Source organism: Osmia lignaria, chromosome 15 (assembly GCF_051020975.1).
Source record: "Osmia lignaria lignaria isolate PbOS001 chromosome 15, iyOsmLign1, whole genome shotgun sequence".
NCBI lineage: Eukaryota > Metazoa > Arthropoda > Insecta > Hymenoptera > Megachilidae > Osmia > Osmia lignaria.
Window position 1 is genome coordinate 8,624,507 of NC_135046.1, and position 21,779 is coordinate 8,646,285.

A 21,779-nucleotide genomic window follows, 5' to 3' on the forward strand; every position below is an offset into this window, starting at 1 on the left:
GCAAAGTAGAATGGACAGGGAACAGTGTGCAGGAAGGCAGGCAGGTTGGCTGGCTAGTATAGAGACGGGCTCTGGCAGGTTGTAGCCCGACCAGCCGAAGGAAACCAGCCAAATCCGTCGTTTGTTTGCCCATCGATTCGTCCACGTCAGACCCCCAGGGCTGTGCGAACTCGACCGTTTCTATCCTACTTCGTTGCCTGAGGCTGATCCAGCAAATGGACGAGTTTCGTACTGCCTTCGATTCCACTAGTCTCTTTTATTAGTCTCGGACGATGATTGCACATTTATTCACTGACTAGGGGAGGGGCAGGATGGTGACGACGCTGAGTTTCTGGGGACTTCACTGAGATTAGAGGATTATTCACTTTGAGGGTGAAAATTGCGATCAGAGATGTGGAAACAGTATCCGGAATAAATTCTCTATTTAGGCGTTCATTTAAGAAGAATTTAATGTTCCGGGAGGTTTTCAGGGATGAGGATTGTACAGGGGATGCAGCGTTTTACAGTTGATTTCCCTTTCATCGGTTCCCTCTGTTTCGACCAGTCGATTTCGCTTTGTCTCTCTGAAAACAGAAAGTTTGCGTGTTAACGATGTCAAAGGGGTGAGCGGAGAATCGTTGGGAAACGTTTCGCGAAAGCGGATTTCTTTCATTCGTTGGCCGGCTAAATGTTTGCTAGTCGGCTTCGTCGACTGAATGGATGTTAACGGTATTAAAATATCGGACAACCGATCCTCGTTAAAAAGTTTCGATTAAAATAAATCCTTTTAGCGAGCCGGGCCGAGGCAGCGGGAGCAAAAGCGTAGCTCCGAGTAGCCGGTCTTCTCGAACCGTTTCACCTTACGTTCAGCTTGACAAAAAATCTAATTAGAAGCGGATTAAAATTTAATCACTCGCTAAAGGAACTTATCTCGGGCGCTATCGGTGGGAGGTGTCCTCTCCATTTAATTGTACCATCAGGTGCGCCCTTCTCCGTCTTTTTCTAGATTTTACAATTTCTCTCCCTCTCTAACGTTTCATTGCTCCTTTTCTCCTCTTTCGTCCTGAAAGTCCGTCTACCTTTTCGAGGCTCTATCAGCCAACAGTTTACTTTGCATAGACATTAAACTTCGTTGTTTAATCGAGCTATCGTCGTCGTCAGTGACAACTTCTTTCTCCTTCCAACGAGCGCAATTCATCGACGTTCCCGATTCTTTTTTCTCGCGCGATCCGTGAACGTTCCATTTAGCCGTAATCGTTGCCGTCATCGATTGGTCGATTGAGAAAGACTGTAAAATTCATGAAAAACCTGATCGTCGTCGATTCGCATCGTGTTTCATTAGTGTTTAACGCGTTTCACTACCGATTCGTTGTAATTTTTCCCCGATTCGAGAGGGCGATCAGAGAAGAATTCCTATATCGGTGATAAGCGATGATTCGTTCATCTGCGTGGAATTACCAACCTTCACCACTTCCCATAACCGTGGAATTTTTGTAACGAGCACGTTTGCGCGTTTAACGGGTATATTGACTCGCATAGAGCAGAGCAGAACGAACTGCTATCGGCCGATTGCTTTTTCCCGGGGGCTTTTCCGGGCTTTTTACCGCTGATGACGTTCGCGCGGACAGCATTGACAAACGAAAACACACGCACCGCGCATAATCACATTAAACCCGGGGATCGAACTCGCCACTTCAAAACAACGAGTTCCGTAGCGCGTTCGCGTTTAATTTGCTGGCGGGGCTAAATGAGCGAACGCTGGAAAAAAGAGTACGCTAATAAAATCTGTCAGAGCAACCGAAACAGAAGGGATGCAGTTGTTAATTGCACACGTCATTTCGTGCTGGTCACTAATATTTCTACACCTTTACGAGTTCCTCTTTTTCAATGTTTCATTGGACTGGAGTTCTTTTGCAATTTCCGCGAACTCGTCACTATTCGAGGCAACGAAAGATCATGTAACCGCGGGCGAGTTTCCGCTCGGTTCCTCGTTATCCGACTTTGTACGCTAGTTTGTAGCTGGAAATCTCGTTGCGATACGGTGCATGCTCGCTACGTGGAATTGCATCTAACCAAAACCATCCAGCCGGTAGAAACGTGGATAGATTGCTCAAAGAAAAAAGCAAACAAAAAGAGAAGGGGAAGAAAAAGAAAGCAGGAGGGAAGAATAAGCATCGCGCGCACGAGCTTTGTCTGGCGGATAAGAGATTTAACCTCTTTCGTAGGCCCGGTCCGTTTCTTACTTCCGTCTGACCTCGATGAGAACGAAAACGAGCCGCCGCCGGCGAGATGGCCTCGTTACAACGATGCAACGAACGCTTTGACTCGGCAGAGAGTCTTTTTTATTGCTCTGAACCAACTGATACCGAGCCACCGGAAAAAGAAGGGAAAAGAAAGAGAAAAAAGAAAAGGTACCTCTCCCACGCGTCGCACCTACGCTTCTTCTCAGGAAGTTACGATGATTCGATCAGTCTCGGGCTCGATGGCGCCAGCGTAAGTGGCAGCGAAGGCTCCTTCCCGCAAGTTGTCTGGAAAAGTGGACTTTAACTTCCTATCGGACTACTTCGGCTTCGCTATCCTTTTTTTCCACCCTTATTTCGATGGAAGTTACCGCGGTGTGGTAAGATTGTAGGGCAAAGCAGGCCGCTTTGGAATATGCATTAAAGGAGGACGGAAGTTTGCTAGCGTGTTCCGAGAACGAGAAGAAAAAGTTTAGTTTAATGTTCGGCTTTGAACCCTTCACGGTTCGTGTTCTGCTCGCGGTGCCTAGCGTTTCTCTCGCAACGGGCCAACTTCCGAGTCTTATCGTTTCAAACGTGATTCGCGGCTCGCTTTAATTTTGAATTAATGCGTCCTAGGGAGATCGTCGTTTTCTTACGGTCCTCGCTTCGCTGGCTGTCCGTTCGAGGACACGGATTTTCCGAGCAAGTGGGTCGCTGCCGGCTGTATCAGCGGCATCGCGACTGCACCGGAAATCTCATCTCGCCCGTGGTCCGGCACTGGTATCAGATAACGCGAGAATAATTGAGGAGAAGATTAGATTCCGACGAGAGCCCTAGGGCTGCATTTGACTGGGAGACTTACGCGAGCTTTAGGAAAAAGATGACCTCGTTGGAAACGGGTCGAACGTGTCTCGTCGAGCTGGCCGATGTGGCCAGTTGCTAAGCGGCGCTAGCCATCCCGGATTCCTCGTGGAGAAAGCTCACTGGGAACCGAAGGGTTGCCCACCTCGACCTGCACCATCAAAGATTCAGTCCCTCTCGCACGCGCCACTACGACTCGGCCACAACCTCGCACCCACCCTAAATCCTGACCCTTTGCTTCGTGTTTCGATACTAGCTTCGATGAGACCAGTTCCTCCTATTATATACTTGTCGTTCAATCGACTTCCGTCAATTGCATGGAGATTTCTTTATGCCCTTAACCCTTTCAATACAACGTTCGTTCATTCAAAATCACAAATTATTTATTTTGGAACAATTTTTATTATTTTTATTTAGCTGAGTTGTCTGTCAATTTGGACAATAATCTACGCAGTTGTATATTATTTAAAGACTAATAGATTAATAGGAAATAAAGGAAAGGTACGGAAGCGAACGAATTGTAACCTCGGCCAAGCGGATCGATTTATTATTGCCTGTAATATTAGCCCTGAAAGGGAAACCAGCAGGATACTGCCGTAATCAGAGCTTATCGTGTCGTATAAAAATTTCTAATGAAACGGGAGAGTGAGCGAGGTCCCTGAAGATGAATGTATAAGGAAGGATAATTAATTGACAATGCTACGATCCCGTGTTGCCCCCAACGAGCCTCGATCCGCAACGCTCGGCGACGACGTTTTTTACCAGCTTCCAATAATCCGCTTTGAAATCTTCTTTTCTCGTTTCCATGGAACGAGGTGACAAGGGTCCTTTTGATAGACTTCTAGCTCGGTCACCTTGAATGGGATGAAAATCATCCGCGAAAGGTATTTTGCGGATACGATGATTTATGGAATTTGCCTCTTTATCAGATCGATAAATTTGTAGATGGAAAATTCTCATTTAAATTGATCGAGTGACTGATCGTTTAGAATAGAAGAGAATCTATTGTGAATACGATCTCCTGCGATGTAAATAGCTCGAAGCTTGAATTCTGCACGAAGCTCTAAATTTATCCGTTCAAAGAAATATATTTCTGCAGGGGTGCAGATTTATTTTTCCATTGATATGCTTGGATGAAAATCTAGATCATGCTTCTTGCAAACATACAAAATCAATATTCCTTTGTCCCGTGGGAACCTATACCGCATTTTCCATGCACTTTTATTACATACCGATGTCTCCAGTTTTTCAATACTTGACATTATTAATTTTAATTTTTTTTAAATTCAAAATAAACTTGTTGGGAATTGATACAGAGTTTTGTTTAGACAATCACTTGAAGACTTTTATCGTAATTATCAAAGATTAGTCGCCTTAAGTGATCAGTTTCACAATAAGGAATCATACGAAATGTCGCTAAATTTTTATTCTGAATTCTGTATATTTCTCTCGCGGGAAATCAGTAGAAATATCCTATGTTTTCGAGCGATTTACTTTTCACAATAGAAGCCAAATTGGAAGGCTACTGTACATTGAACCAAGATTGCGCCGAGTAAAGCGATAGTTTACGGTTGCAAGTCGAACCATCGATATTCCTTTTTATCTTGCAAAAGTTGGAATGTGTCGCGGTTACAGTTTCACTCGGCGAAGCTAAAATCTCGATGAAAGCATGTCGAAAGAAACAGGAGAAAAAGCGGAAACCTGGTCGTGGTTGCAATTTAGTTTCTACCTTGGAACCTGTGTGTTTTCGTTTAGAGCAGATTCGCGGTTGCTCGTTTCACGGTAACATTTTACAAAGCAAAAATCCTCGAATTTGCGTAACACGATTTCCTAACGATTCGACGAACGTTCGTAGTTCCCATACAAAGCAGAAATACCCAAACTCTATGCGTTTGTTTCCCCTATTGTTTCGTCGAAAAAGAAGTTGTTAAAAAATGACCATTTTTGACTCTGCATAATTTATCTTTTTTAAATTACAATTGATTGAAATTGATTATTCAAAAATGATAACTTTTTATCATTCTCCTTTAACCGAGGCGCTCCGTCTGACCAAGCACGGTCGTATTCTACTTGGCGTTAATCCGATGCGTGGATAAAGACGGGAACGTTGGCACGGGAAAGGGAGAGGGTGAGGAAAATGGAACGGAATGATCTTCTGAAGTATCTTCCCTAACTATCTGCGACGAATTAAGGGAGGCCAACAGCGAAATTAAAAGAGTGCCCAGAGAAGTCGAGGGGTTCAGCACGTTCCAATTATTTGCACGAGCCGCGCGAGTATCAACCGTGAGGTGTCTTCTTTCTTTTTCTTTCTCCTCTTCTTTATTTCTCCGGTTTCGTTCTTCTCCTTCTGCTTGCTCATTTTCTTCCTCGAACTTGCGACACGATAAGGGACCCGTCCGAGTGAAAGGGGATTATTTTGGATTACTTTTTGCATGGGTTTTCGCTGGAGAGAAGAAGAGGAAACGAGCGAGAAGTACGCGGAACTCAATACGCCGCATAAACTGCGCTCGGCAACCCCGAGAGCGAAGGGCAGGGAGGTATGGTTGGCTGGAATTTAATTTCATTAGCCAACGAATTTCTTAGTAAATCGCGTGTGAGCTGGTTGATGTAGATTCCTCGATCCGGTGACGTAGAAACGGCACGTGTGTCGAGGTAAAAAACGAGAGGATGCGAGGGCAGAAAGTAGACTGGGGATGAAAGATGAGTGGCCGGACGAGCGTGGGTCGGGCTACGACAGGGGAGAAATGACCGCGAGGAAAAAGTTTCACCAAGGCATTGCGCTTGGATATCGATTTGCTCACCGACAAAAGTTCGATAAAATTTTACTGCAAGCGATACAAATGTTTATCCTGTTACCCTGTTGCGTGCATTTCGTGGATCACGCGTAAATAGATGCCCGAAATAATTCGCTGTCTGTGAAAACGCATCGGAAACGGAATCCAGAAATACGTCCCTCGAGAGAAATCGAAGCGTAGATACTTTTGATCGTTCAACCGTTTACCTCATTTTTAAATGTTAAAAGTCACCAGTTCGAAAGGTACAATAGAACGTAAACCCAGTGCGACTGAACCTTTGGTGCTTAATTTTTTAAATATATTGAATGGATCAAACTTGGTCATGCATTTCTCATACTAAACGTAGAATAACGAATGTAATTTGCAAAAAATTTTTATTTCATACAAATTTACAAAATTTTAATCTGTAGGAGGATATTTCCATGAAGTAGTCCATACTAGGTAGACATCGGTTCGCGTTGGATAAATGACAGCCTGTTAGTCGGCAAAAGACTGGAGACGAGGGTAGTTGCCGGGAGTAAATGAGCGCATGCCGGATCGGGTACGAGGGTCAAAGGGGGTTACAAACGATCGGGCGAATCGCTGGCATTAGTCTCAGTCAGAATCAGAGATAAAGTAAATGAGGGATACCGTTACGAAAAACATTTGCCCGTCGCTGTCCAGCTGGATTATTCAACAGCTGTGGCTTGTCCGAATAATCTGCGATGTCCTTGCGGTACCTGCATAACAGGCGAAAAACCAACGATAATCGATAATTGAAAGGACGATGAAATCAGGTATTCATTGATCTGTACGTCATATAAACGGAAACGCGCGTCCACGTGGGAAGGGTTCGTGCTCGCAGGTGTTGAGCCACGGCAAACGATGACGATAGCAAAACCGGCACGCTAGGGTGGAATATCAATCATCGTCAGTGAAAGCTCGCTGTCTCGCGAAGTAATAGTATTAAGTGCGCGGCGATCTCCTCTTTTGCCGTTAAGATATGACGCGATGGGGGCTTAATAAATCGAATCCAGATCCAGCTCGTTTTTCATTCGGACGACGCGATTTTTCTCGTCGGCCGCAATAACGTATTTACGATCCAGATGGTAAATGGAATCGAAGATTCCTCCAGGGCTTCTCGAAACTTCCACGCTCCGTGTTTATCATCTTTCCGTTACAACGATTGAATGTTTCGTGTAAGTAACTCGAGTGAAAGCGATGTCCGTAATTCGTTCGGGGAGAAAGTTGTGCCTACCCTCGACGCGTCAGCAGCCACTCCGCAAATAACGTCGTCGGATAGACCATCGAGGGTGTTCTTCGTCGCATTATATAACGGGTGTATAAAATATGAAGGGGAAGCAGGAAACGAGCGGCGTTCTCGTAGAATAACGCGTCCAAGATCCACCCCGAAGCAAAGGAACAAGGGTTTGGAGGGGAGAAAATAACGGAGGTGAGCTATCGACGATTCCCGGACATAAATCGACATGTACTTACCGAATTGCTTCCGAATCGTTCCTTTATATCCCGTTCGCCCCGCAAACGTAGCCTCGAGCCTCTCTTCTTCATCTATGCTACCTCTCGAGATCCATCGATCCGTCGTTGACACGAACTACTACATGTATCGTTACATGCTCGCTCCTTGTCGCGGATTAGTCTGATCGATCTGTCAATCCTCGATTTTCTTACCTTATTTGTTTGCTCAGATATTCTCCAAGTTTGATCTTCAAATCGATTTATTTGCACAGCATCGCGAATAAAATCATTTTTTCAATAGATACTCGAATTACGAACTTTGCTCCATAATTTCGTGTAACAAAAAAATTCAATGGTAAACGCGAGGAAAGTATTCATCTCGAAAACGATCGGTGGAAGTTTGAATAAAATTGGCAGCCGTGCGAAACGGTCAGGTTCAAAGGAATTTTTTTTTTTTTTTTTTTATCCATCGGGGATTCGATTATCCACCGGTCGTAGAGCGTCGAATAGCAACGTAGCGATCGCTTTCGCGCAGGGAACAGTGATTGATTCGTCTGTGGTAACGAAACGCAAGCGGTGATCGTGTACGTATACGCATACCATCGCGAGACAGACGCGGTCGCACGCTTAGGATTCCAGTCCCGTTGAAATGAAACTTCGTCGTGGCGTCGACATTCCCCCGGTGCCTTTATTAAATTGGAATTTAATTGCTCGGCTTCGGTGCTCCATTACACCCTGTGTATTCTGCGTCGATGCAAATCATACGATGCACGCGCCGTGTCACGCTGCGCCGATCTGCGCATACCTCCTCATTTACGCACTGATTTTTCTCTATTAACTACGCGTTCGTAGAACACCGCTGAAACGGACAGAGGATGAAGGACGTAACCAAGCACGTGGCTCGGTAAAAGGGGACATTTTTAATAAAATCTACCGCTGTTCGCGATGCATTTTAGTCCTGTGACGGCAAATACGCGGAACAATAGACTACAATTGAACAAAGCACAAACTAAATTACGAAAAGGTCTGTGCACCGGCTGGACAATTTTTTCTTTTTTTTTTTCTTTTTTTCGCTATGCAATCCCCTTTTAGGCATTTTTAATATAACGCCGCGTTCATTAGTTCCACGGTATCGGTCACGACATACCTTTCCGGATATTGTAATAACAACCGACATGAGCGGTATGAACAGGGATTAAAATCGAGAGATCGAGAAATGTCAGGTACTGGTCGGCGTTGATTTATCGCGTTAATTAAGGAGCCACGATAAACTTCACGAGCAATTAACGGAGCCTATCTACAATAACCGTGACCGTCCAATTCTATGAGGAGCTTCACCACATTGTTCCGGCTTTTCATCCCCTAATAAGAGTAATAACGACAGCCAATAGCTTCTCAATGTTTTGCTCGTTCTGGATCATTTGTGCGGCTACCTTCGAAGACAAGAGAAAGCGGAATAGAGGAGATGAAAAGGAGATGACCAATCGTCTAGTAACAGCGTGACAGGAGACTCTCCAAGGTTCTGCCAGACCCGCCTTTTTCGTAGTCGATGAAAAAACTGAGGACCCTGCTTACGTCCACCCTGGAAGATCTTCTTCAAAGAGGCTACCGATGAAAAACAGCGAGCAACTAGCCGAGAGGAACATCTCTCCCTCAGCCAAAAGGAAATTTCATTAACGACCTTATCCCATCTACTTAAAAAAACATAAAACGTCTGAACGATCAGATCATGAACGAAGGAGAAATGGGATAAGGTAGAAGAAGATGTGGAAGGGAGTAAGGAAGAACGTAAGGACGCTTAACTTTGAGGAAGAAGCTTGGCGAAAGAAAGGAATTATAGGTGAACGCTCTGTAACGAGGATGAAGACGGAGGATTAGGCGAAGAGGAGTCATAGATGGCATATAGACGGCACGAGAAGGGTAAAGAGGGGTGGCTCTTCTTTGGAAGGATACGAAGGGGGTGCAGGGCGGTTCGGATAGAAGGATATCACTGTCTGGGTTTCGGAGCGTAATCAACGCAGTTGCTTGAACGGTTCACACAGGCAACTGTAGCTGTAACTCTACAGCCCCGATAGCTACGGTCGTGGCAGTTAGTCGTGAGTGCTACTAGCTAGAGAACTCTGTAATACAGCCGGTTCCTTCTATCGTCAAACTGCTCGCAGTCAATCTCGGGATTCATCTACGCGAATCGCGACGTCTACGAGTCAAAGTGCTCTGCCGAAACCCATCTCCGATTACTGAACGGAGCCGGGGCACGTGATTTAACTTTTGATTCGAGAGAAATGCTGTTACACAAGGGGGTAGAGAGGTACACATGGTGTCTCCGAATTGGTGCTGCAATTAGAAAAGTTATTAATCCCAAATACGAATATACGATAAATTACATGTGGTTCTCTTGAGTATTAAAAAGAGGAAAGATTAGCATTGTTCCTCATTGAACAGTTTCAATTAACATTTGTATACATATAAAGTACCATCAATTCAGGGACACTGTGTGTATCTCGTAGTTCCTGATCCTTCGTGTCTCCGTTATCTATCTTAGTTCACCCTGAAGGAAGATGCACTTGTTACGCAAGCCAGCAACTACAATACCCTCGGTATTGACTCGTGACACCTTATCGGTAATCGGAAGCCAACGAATCGCATTTGTCTCCTGCTCCCTATTTTCGGGCACGAGATGGATAATAGCGCATTAAACGGGACGGCTCGAAGACTTCGCGCGACGCCATTTCGCATGAATAGAAATTAAACAGAAGTTGATGTACGAGGTTCTTCCATCGTTCAAGGGTTGGCTCATAAATAGCAGGCTTGGTCCCCGGTAAAATGGAACCGGGTATCTCATTGTCGTATAACCGGTGCTTTTAAACGACTTCCAGGGAGGACGTAAAGCGGCAGCTATTGCCGGCACGCTCGAGGAAAAAGATGATTCATTCGGGAAAAATTCAAGCTTGCACATTTTTGAGCGCGTTCGTAGCCCGGTCACGATTGATGAGCTCGTGTCTGCCGGTAGATCGTGCCACCGCGTGTGATCGACGGTCAGCTGCAGCTGAAGGGGAAAGTGCGATTTGATAAAAAGCGTCATTTTTATTTGCTCATCCAACGATAAGCTATTTCTCGCGCGAACACTGAATTACTCTTTTCCCCTTTGCACCATATATTCCATTCGATTATCGTCGAAGGTCTTTTTATGAATACGAAGGGTGGCAAACGAGTTAAGTTCAGGTATTGCTTTCAATACTTTTATTTTTATTAAAGCATTCAAAACTTTATTCAAAAATTATTTATATGCACGGTACAGTTTATTAATTACTTTTTGGTATATCAGGGGTTCTCACTGTATGTTTCTTGATATCTAAATTTCCTGATCCCAACTGAAACGATAAATTTCAAACCGCGATCGAAGTAATTTAAACTTCACGAGTATTCATTTTTATTTATACGTAAATCCTGGCCGACCCATTCTACGACAGCGATACGGGTAATTTATACGAATAAAAGTTGAGGCTTTGCCGCTGTGACGAACTCGCCGTGACAAGGTTCGGGCGTTTCATTTAGTAGATGAATTGCTCACCGGCGACTGGCCGCCATCATTATAAATCACGACATAATTACACGGGCACCGTGGCAGGGTGCAAGTGGTATCCCCTCCTATGTTTCTACCCCTACTTACGCTACCCTGTTTCGCTACCATGCTTTCGCCACACTTGCGTACAACTTGCTTTGTGTGTGTACACCCCTTGTATATAAATGTTTGCGGTATGTTGCGTTCAATGTATCTGACCTCAGTCGGTCGGAGTTCTGTCGAGCAGCTTTGCCATCGACTTCGCGACCCTCCATCCCCTTGCTAACCCTTTATCATGACGATTAATGCTTGGAAAGCAGCTGCGTTGTCCACTGGCTTATTTTCAAACGTATTTTTCTGTTAGTTAAGAAACATGCAACCATCGTATTGAGCTGATCTTAAATGTTAATGCCACAAAATGCACCACACTTTACAAGATTTATCGTAATAACAGTTTGATCATTTTTACCTTAAAATTAACTCGTTTAAAGTGGCTGCCAATTTATCTCCACGAAGCTGCGTTATAAATCAGTCTGTTCTCTGTCGCTACAAAAATGAAAAGTTATAGCAATTTATCGATTCGCAGGTAAGAAAGCTGCGACAATGTTATCGAGGCGTATCGAGCAATCTTACGACCGCAGAGTTCGGGCTACGAAGATGCAAGTATCGCTATTTATATGCATATCTCGGCTGCCTGTCTCCGATAGCAATCGACCATCGGTCATCGTGTATCCCGCGTTCGACAAGCATGCTCGGATATCAGGCGACGCGCGTCCACTCTGATTGGAAATATTTTTCTTGCTAGCACGGCTACGAAGCGTCGAACTCGTCGAAGGATCGTTAAGAGAGACACCTTGCCAGCAAGAGAGAACAGTTGGTTTTGCTTTATTTTTCGTTTACACGCTCGTTCCCGGTGCGACTACCTCGAGGGAGTGGACTACCTATCGTTCTCTATCGTCTGTCGATGTAACTAGCTTCCCGTGTATATCTTCGTAACACGACGATCCATGAAGATATTATTGGCCACTTGGTGCTACCGCGTCGCGTACGTCCCTTTCCGCCTCGTTTCGTACCTTCGGAGCATCCCACACCGCGTGGCGCGGGGGTCGTACGTGTGCTGTAGCGATTCGACCCGCAGGGTATTCGAGCATGCCGTGACATAACCGGTACCTGTACTGCCTATCGCGAAGCTACTGATCCGTAGAGGAATTCCAGCAGGTATATATATTCGATGCTGAGATGACTGCGACCGCATCGTGGCCGCATCGCAATGAAACCGATCGCTCGTGGTTGTTTTCTCCGCTCGCGGACCTTGTCGAATATTCCGCCCTCCTTCTCCGTTCGATCACGATCCACGTACACGGACGATTTATTGTATTATCCTCGGCCTTCGGATGCTAATGCGGACCGGTGAAGAAATTTTTATGTAAATACCCTTTGCTCTTCGGTACGCTTTTATACTTTGCTTCCTCGTACGTTTCCAGAACGCTCGGGACCACGCTGCGGATGTTATCCTTTCTACGATATCAACGTTGTAAAATCTTTTGCTCGTCTCGTTTTAATGTTCAACGGAATTGTACGTTCGATTTTCCCTGCGACTTCCACGGTCACGCGGATTATCCGTCTTTATCGCTTTGGCCGGGATTTATGGCGATGCCGCGTACACGAATCGTGCTCCACGTAATAGATAGATACGTTTTGCTGTGGCGAATGGCGACAAAAAGAGCTATCCCGTTGGTGATTCGGCCATCGAATAGAACCATTACGGATTTGATTTCTGCTTCAGAGAAGAAAAAGAATAGAACGGCCTCTAAAAAGTTCGCCAATCGCAGCGCTTTTTCACTTCGGTACCAGGTTCCGTTTAGACGAACGTTTCTACTCGGGAATGGCACTTAACTTCACGCGAATATCCTCTTACATAGTCGAAGGCAGTAGAAATATATTGATTAGGATAAGATAATTTCTTAACAGAAGAAAAAGGTTCATCAGGTCGCGACAAGGGTGAGCAATTCCTAAAATTGCTTCGACATTGATCGATATGAAATTGAGTATCCGAATCAATATATTTTTCCGAATTACGTTGCTGCGATCTCGAGAAAGCATCGAGAATCGTCGTTTAAAGATATTGAAAGCATCGACGTACGTTTCATCATTTTACCAAAGGAACTTAATGGAATTGCATCGCGGTTTGGAATTCGAGACTGACTTCTATAATACCGTCTGGCATGAGGGCTTAAATCGGACGTACGGGAATGTAATGTACATCATGATAAGTACATTACTTCGTTGAAAAATCAGCTTTACTCTCCATCGATCCTCCCACTTCGAAGACGGAAGTTAGTCGTCGACAAAAGGTTTCGCCGCATTTTTCTTCGGAAGCGCGCAGAATAAATATCGGCGGAAAGCTCGTCCCTTAATGGGCTACGATTTCGTGGCACTCGAGCTGCAGTGCAAGCAAAGAATGCCATTTAAGTGCGACAGTTAAGAGGAGTTAGATGCTCGTAGAAAGGAAGCGTCGCGAACGATGTTTGCAGGGTTTACGAGCGATTCGTGGCGTGGATCTGTACGCTTTGTGGTCGGTTAATGTACCGGATTCCGAGTTCCGTTGATCCACAGTCTGACCCAGTGGAATTTCCAGAAGCTTCGGCTTCCTAGACCCACGGAACTCGAGAAACTCTCGAGTGACACTGCTGGAAACGATTCTGTTATGCAGCGCACACACGACGACACTTTTGTGCCTAGATCAAACGTATATACTAACAGCTTCTAAGTGTCGACTAGTGTCGCTAGAGCTGGTTGCAGTGCTCTTAGTCTAACTCTCGTAAGGAGGTCAAATCCAGAATTACATACTGTTCTAGGCAGTTTCTAATCTTCTAGAAATTTATCTTATTACCGAATATTAATAAGTTAAGATTATGCCTTTTGGTATTTCGTTCCACCCTGTTGACAAGAATATTTTCGATACTATTTTATAGAAGTGAAAAGAATAAAATGAAATTGAAAGGACCTTCTTTAATTAAGCGGCTACCCGTATAATTCCACCGAACACGTTTCGCAACTATTTAGTGACGCTGTGGAGAACATTCTCATGAAGAGTAGTCGGATGAGTCTTTACTCAGCATTAATTCCCCGCCTTTGGTGGTTCAAAAGCCGAAGACCACTGTAGAATGACCGGTAGCCTTAGTTCCCACCCTTAGCCGCCGCCACAAGAACATCAAGTTTGTCGGTTTCTGCGGGGAATCTTGAATACCGTCGGCTATAACTACCAAACCGTATACATCGTGTAATTGCAGAGACGGATATTACGGCGGTGACCGTCGCTAATTACTTTCACATCCCTATAATATGACGCATATCGCTTTTGCAACTGGCGAATAACTGCTTAAAAGGTAAAAACTGGTTCTTGATTAACATGTTGTCATGAAGGATCATTATCTGATTTCAGATATTATACTGTTTTTCACATATTCATTGATAATTCTACATTACAGCTAATTAATAATGGATTAAGTTTTCAATTTGATACCTGGTTATTATTTCATACAATATTAATGCTGTTTAAAATTTTATTTAATATCTTAATTTATGATTAATTTCCTGTACTAATCAAGTATCCTTTTTGTCTGTTTCAGGTGAGTACCTAAGAATCTTCTTTTCAACTTGAATCCCGTACGAACAGGTATTTAATTTCTAATTATACGAAGTTGCAATTAAAACGATCGAAAGATTTCGGAGCGAGGCGAAACGGAGCAGAGACAAGCGAGAAGGTCTTCCTTTTCTATAGCCGCCGCACTTCATAAATTCGCGTCCGAGCGCTATCGGGCGATCGTGTGTCGGGTTGCGTGTAAATAAATAAAGTATGAAATAGTATCAGTGCCATCTGCGTTTCTTGCGCTGGGTGGTGACCGGTCAGAGATGGTGCCATTAATAAGGGTAAGGAGCGGGAAGGAGGGTCGGTTAAAAGCGAGAGTGAGAACGGAAGAAAAGGAGAGGGCTGGACACCGGTCCAGTGATCCTGCTATTAAACATATCATACCGCGTTCCCGAAGGCAGCTCTCGCATGACGTAGCACGCACACCCTTCCCTTTCGAGGAATTCGGACGCACACCACGCGTGCTTTATGCCCGCGCGGGACACGCACAGACCGAGAGCATTCTCTGCTCGAGAAAATAATGTTTTCGAGCCGGGATCGTGAATTAAAGAAATACGACAAGGACAGAGATGCTTCCCATGCCGGTTGTAATTAATGTTGCCAGAGTTTAATCTTATATATTAGACGAGTCTACCCTATATACCAGAATCTCGTGTTACCATGCTTGCACTTTGCCGATCCCGCCACTCTTTACGACGATTCCTTCACGTATTTATCGTTATTACCGTAGAACACCGGGTCAGATGGATAATTGCGTATCGATTCTCGATCTCTCCCACGTCTCGTATCGCGGAGCGTGACATCGTTACGATGGCGCGTGGCGCGAAGGATGCGCGCGGAGCAACAAGTGTGGCTCGGTGCATTACTTTGTACGATTCGAGAAGAGGCATAGATCCTTATTCCGCTGCCGTTCGAATCAATAATTAACGATCGTCGAGATCGAAGCACTTTGAGCGGAATCTTTGATCCTCCGGTAATCCGATCGAATACACATGCCTATCTATGCCCGGGCGCAAGGTTCACTGTCGTTAGTTAGAAGATCGTATTTGCTACGATCGGCCAGGCGATGTCGGCGTTGCGCGTTAAGGGCCGATAATATCGTCGATGCGCCGGTAAACCGCGAATTTTAATTTTCCTACTCGTTAACTTTCCAGCACGGAGAAATTCACGGCGTTGCGGGTACCGCTTTCATTCGTGCCCACTAATTACTGCCTACTAGTTAGACTGAGATATTACTGTACGAAGAAGGGAAGGTTGGAAATTATAGAAAATCGTGGGATATTTAATCATGGGAAACGAAGCGTGCTGAACACCACCTGATCATGTCTTATTTCGACCGTTGTTACTTACGGGGAACTACCCAAGTGTTACATTCACTTATTAATGAAATTTTGCCAGCTTGTAGAGCTCGTCGAGCTGAACACGCCTATATCCCCTTTTGGAGGCAGACGGCTAATTGTTTAAAAGATATTAACAATTACTGTTAGTTACTCCTTACATTCTGAAGTATGACAAACTCACACATACAACTCGCAATCTAGAGATCCGCGGTTCAAATCCTTGGTTCCCAACATTTTTTTTTTTTAATGATAATTTGTCTCTTTTTGAATAACTATTACAGCTGTGTTATAATAATTGCATTTATTAATAATTAATTATATACACTGCAATTTTTATAGAATTTAAATTATTCAAAATAGAATATAGAATTTTAGTTTAGAATTATACAGAATTTTAGTTATTCAAAAAGAGACAAATTATCATTAAAAAAAAAAAAAAAAAAAAAAAATGGGAACCAAGGATTTGAACCGAGGACCTTTAAATTGCGAGTCATGTGTTTAACTACGGAGCGGATCCATGACACGCAATCTAAAGGTCCTCGGTTCAAATCCCTGGTTCCCAACAATTTTTTTTTTTTATTTTGTGATAATTTTTATGTAATAGTTAATCAAAAAAAGACAAATTATCATTAAAAAAAAAAAAAATGTTGGGAACCAAGGATTTGAACCGTGGATCTCTAGATTGCGAGTTGTATGTGTGAGTTTGTGATACTTCAGAATGTAAGGAGTAACTAACAGTAATTGTTAATATCTTTTAAACAATTAGCCGTCTGCCCCTAAAAGGGGGTATAGGAGTGTTCAATTCGACGAGCTCTACAAGCTGGCAAAGTTTCATTAATAAGTGAGTGTAACACTTGGGTAGTTTTCCGTAGACCGACAGGTTTTTTTCTGGTACAGAAACAACCCTTTGGCGCAATGTCGTTTACTTAAACTTGCAACGTATAGACGCGTGTGTGGAACGCGGATACGAGGACGAATCGAAGGGAATTGCTGGGTGGTTCAGGGAGAAACGAGCAAGCATCTGGGAGAGCGTGGGGCTTTGCAGCTCCCTGTAGCACGTAACGCGTATCGAACATGAGTAGTAGGTTGTTATCGCCCCACGTGGTGCACGGCGTATTTAACAACTCGTATTTGCCTTGGCACTGATCCGATCCTCGTGGTTTACACGAGGATCGCGCTTAAGGGATTAGCACGCGAAGCCACGCGAGACACCGGCACCGAATGACCCACGTTGAACGAGGAAAAAGAAATAACCGGCCGATACCTCGTCGATCTTAAGTCTGCTTGCTTGTCGGTCGTTTAATCTTTCGTTCCATAGCCAATGTCTTTAACACTTTGATTTATTGAACTTGATCAATTATGTATGATGTCTAACACCTTTTATCATTCCGTGGCCATTCAAAGGGCTACCTTTACTCGTGTAAATAAATAAATCAATGAAGTGTCTGGGAAAGGAAAAGTTTTACTCGCGGTAGATACTATGAAGTAATTATGAAACTGAACGCAGGATGTATCCAATACAGACAATATAGCTCTCGAGTAAATCGCTACGTAAAAATGATTTCTATCCGAGCAGAGTCAACGTATCCTTGATACAATACGCGACACAGTTAGACGTACGATGTTTATCCATGGCGATAATATTATAGCCACCCTGTGCGAGCAAGGTGGGTCCCTTGCTGCGCTGCCATGGCGCATAAGTCGAGAGGCACACGAGCCGGCTCGGTCTTCTCTGCTCTCTTTGCAGAACAGAGCGGAACGGAACATATAGATGTATAAATCAACCGAGGCACGTTGATAGAAGCAATAAAGAGTCAAGGAACAGGAATGGTAAGGTGGAGAGGGATGAAAGTAGAAGAAGGAGTCGAAAGGTGGAAGAAAACAAGGAAGCTAAAGAATACGCGGTGAAAAGAAGGGGACAGAGGGGTAAAATGGAAGGTGAAAAGGGGACTTATATTACGGCGTGTGCAGTTCGAACGTTAGCCATGGAATTCGGACGTAGGCTAAGATCTCCGTAGAGGGAGAGACGAAAGGGCCAGTGGGCGAGTCGAACAACGGCTGCCAAATTAATGGCACCCCTTGTCCCACATTTCTTGATTTCTCTGGCTACGAGACTGCTCTCCTCCTCTTTTTTCCTGCTCTTTGCCTTTGCCACGACCCCTCGGTCACTTACCTGGCGATATTGCAACGACCGCCGAATTATCGATAAACAACCGCCTATTGAAATATCCACCAACATTCCGATCGACGCACCCGTTTTGCAAATCTTCAGTAAGGTAGATGGAATTTTAAAGTGTTTTGATTTTTCTTTTCTTAATTACACAATTGTATTAAATTTAAATTCATCACCGATGATCACCATGAACGTAGACTACCCGAAACTTTGTATTTAATTCATGGAAGCTAAATGAACAAAGTGGAATACATTTGAGTCGTAAATCAATCGGTTGTTCCGTGTTAACGCACAAATCTTGGTACACTAGGGATCCACTATCATAACGAAAGTTGTATTTTATATCCAAGCGGTGCCACCTTCCAAAGGTTCAAAGGTATTTGCCAAAGATATATGGGCCACGAGTGCATGTGACCTACATAGCAAGTCTATACATTACCTTACGTATTTTCGTATCTTCGATATGTACCTCGTTCTTCTGCAAGTTCTTACGTGTGCGCATTTCGGGTATAGAAACTCGTACACCCGTTCCTCGGTGAATATGTGGGCGTTATATACCGCGTCCAAGAAGTTTTAAGACCATAAAGAAAGATTCATGGCGATCGATCGGTCCATTATCAAACCGGTGAAACAGGTTAAAGTTTTCAGCTTGTAACCATCGTGACGTGACTTTTCTTTAATAGCTCGATATCGGGCGGAACGCGTGTTCCTTGCTACGAAATGTTTCTTTCATATTAATGTATCCGGTAACGTTTGAAAATATTTTTAACGATAAATAGTTGTAATTTTCTAAAGATCATTGCGTTGAATTAAGAATAGACGACTCGAGAATTGTCGTTATTGAAATTTCCTATCTTTTAAACGACATTGCTCTTTTGAGTAAATTCAAATTCCCCGAAATGCAAGTTTTCTGTTGAAATTGACTCGGATGCGGGGGTACATATTGAACTTGCTTCCATCCTGACATTGAGTTTCTCTTTAAACTTGGAACTTGGCAGTGACGTCGTTTATTATCCAAGATAGGATTCATCTAGCTAGGTTAGCGTTAGTATCGTAGAGCGAAAAAGGGCAGGAAAGATGTTTCACACTCCATCTCCTGCTACTCTTGGATCGTCCGCTCGATCCTGTGGCAGGCAACCGGTGCTGGATTCTCGGTACTCGATCGTTTTTTTTTTTTGTTTCCACGTCCCTTTATCCCTGTTCGCTTGCAGCGCCCTGATCCACCACGAGCAGATCATTTCCTGGCAAAATAATTTATACCCGCTCACCGAATCGTTGAATCGAAGCTATTGGACGACCTTCCAGCTAGAACGTCCGAGCGAGGTTTCAGCTGATAAAACGCTCTGAATCGAACGATCCAGAGATCTTTTCAAGTAATTGGTACACGGAATCGCTCGATCGAGATTCCGTCCACGCTTCTTTCGCTACAAAACCATCGTCGCGAACGTTTATCGCGATTGCCGCGGGATCAGTATGTTACCTGTTTGTTAAAACGATACGGAATTCGCGGTTACCGGGATCGCTCGATGGATCGGATTACCTGGATGAGTGACGTGGTATGCGTTATCGAATTTCGAGGCTTATTAGTTTGAACATTGGCTGCGATGATGAATTCGTCGATACGATTCTATCGATTCTTTCACGATTTGCATTTTTCAATTTAACCGTCGAAATTTGCAAATTTCTTCTAAGGTTATTCTAAAGATTGGTCGACATAAATCTTCGATGCTCGAGAAAACTAGTAACATAAATAATCGGCAATGTTTGAATGCGATATAACTTTTTTCCCATCGTTCTTATCATCCTTGATCCTTTAAGTTCGACCCAATTGATCGCAAAGCAAACGTCGGCACAAAGTTTCACGGTGATTCAAAGATACATCGACGAGTTTCCCCACAGGATCAAGGCTAAGAACAGGAACTTTTAAATCGTTTAAAGGTGATCGAGAACAAGTTGCGAGAGGCTGCTGTGTTCTCGCACGAATCGTGATTTAAACGCAACGAGAAAATTGGTGCGAACGAATCCACGAGTGCTGACATTTAAGAAATCAAGCGAATCTACGGAAAATGAATTCCAATCCCATTTAGATTTTCGCCGGATCAAGAAAATCGCCGGGAAATTTCCATCGGGCAAGATTCGAGATAACGTCGACCCATCTGAATCGCTTTGAACTTTTATTTGAACCACTTAACGTTTCAAGAAGAGCAAGCGCGAGAAAAATTCTTCGCAGAAGTCGACATTTAAATAAGATCTTAAATAAAATAAAATTATTGAAAAATGAATTTTCCGATCAAATGAAAGATTCGAAGTATACTAAATGCTGAGATTTTCAAAATGCATATTTCAATCATATTTCATGATTTCGTTGTCAATTGATGCGTATCTGGAAACAATTCAGATAATTCAGTAAAAAGAACGAACGCGCTATTTCTGCCCTTCATTTTCCTCTTCAACGTCTTTCCTCGAGACCAGTTGGTAGATAAGTATAATTAAAATTAAAGAGTAGTACCGGCTGGCCCGTCCTTTCCATCTTTCTCGTACTGCTTTCCACCTTTTCCTTTTCCACCGTCTCATTAACGGTCCGAACAATGAAGGAGGCTACAGACTGCAATAAACACTTCTGAAATTGGTTATTTTCCTAGGCGCCTTGACGAAGGTAATTGTACGTCAACCGCAGAGATTACCATCGTTATGATTGCTCTTTGTTTTCGTACTTTCTCGTTTGCTCTTTTCCTTTTGTTTCAGCCTTACCCTGCTCCTTCTTCGTTCATCTGCCTTCCTCTTTCTTTTTTTCTTTTTCATTTTTCCAATCTTGTCCGTCGTTTACTTAACTCAGATTCTGGCAAATATTTGCGATGTACGGAAGTCCTGTTTCCGATCGAAACAACATCTACGTTGAATCATCGATGCTATATAATCTTTTATGGATTCGATATATTCACGAGCACTTAGGCTCCCACGTTCGATCGATTTTATTCATGTCCTCGTCTGCTCTTGCTGCGCATCGTTGATGCACTTGCATTAATTATATCGGTTATTCGGACGCGCGATTTAAAACGCTGCCGGTTATTTCGGCGAGCGAAGCGACAGGTGAATAAATCAAGACGACGTTGAATGATCGTGGTGGAAAAAGCGGAGTTACGATAAGATCGTGTGAATTATAACTAGATGATAAACTGTAGGTCATTCTGTTTCATTCGATAATCCAACTCACCGCATCAAATAACATCCACGTCTTCTGACAACAAATTATGATTATACTTTCTCTAGAGTATCTTTGTTTTTTTTTCTCCCCAAGGTACAATCAACGAATAACGTTGCAGATTACGTTTCTGTGATTTCTTGGACGGCAAACACGCGGGGCTCGACAATGAGCACTGTTACGCGGAACTCGCGAGCGGCAGGCCGGGCAATTAATTAGAAGGACCGTATAAAAATCAAGCCCCGGTGCTCGTTTGCAACGGGACAGCGAACCTGTCGAGCCCAGGATCATTTGTGGTAATCCCACAAAAGGTACAAGCTGACGCTCGCCTTACGAAAGAGTTGCCCGTGCAAGTCGCGATCGTTGACCGTCAGTCGCTTATTAAACTTTTCTTCTGACGTATAATACAGTTACCTTAATTAGAATGCGATAGAGGGACGATAGAAGGGGATGGTTGCTTTCAACCGGCGCCCTCTTTTCTCCGATATTATTGTGTCCTTGCAACTGTGCCGTACGTCCGAGTAAAATGCTTCTTTAT

The 21,779-nt window shown here is 43.8% G+C and overlaps 1 long non-coding RNA gene across 7 annotated transcripts in view; it reads left to right on the forward strand.

Moving 5' to 3' along the window:
* LOC117600190 (uncharacterized) overlaps nt 1-21,779 on the forward strand; it is a 473,823-nt gene that overhangs the window by 58,513 nt on the left and 393,531 nt on the right. The window contains exon 3 of one of the 7 annotated variants that reach the window (XR_004580408.2): nt 14,507-16,133. The exons of the other annotated variants lie outside the window; for them this stretch is intronic. This is a non-coding gene — a long non-coding RNA (uncharacterized LOC117600190). Of the gene's footprint in view, nt 1-14,506; nt 16,134-21,779 lie in introns of those variants that run through there. 7 annotated transcript variants of the gene reach the window in all.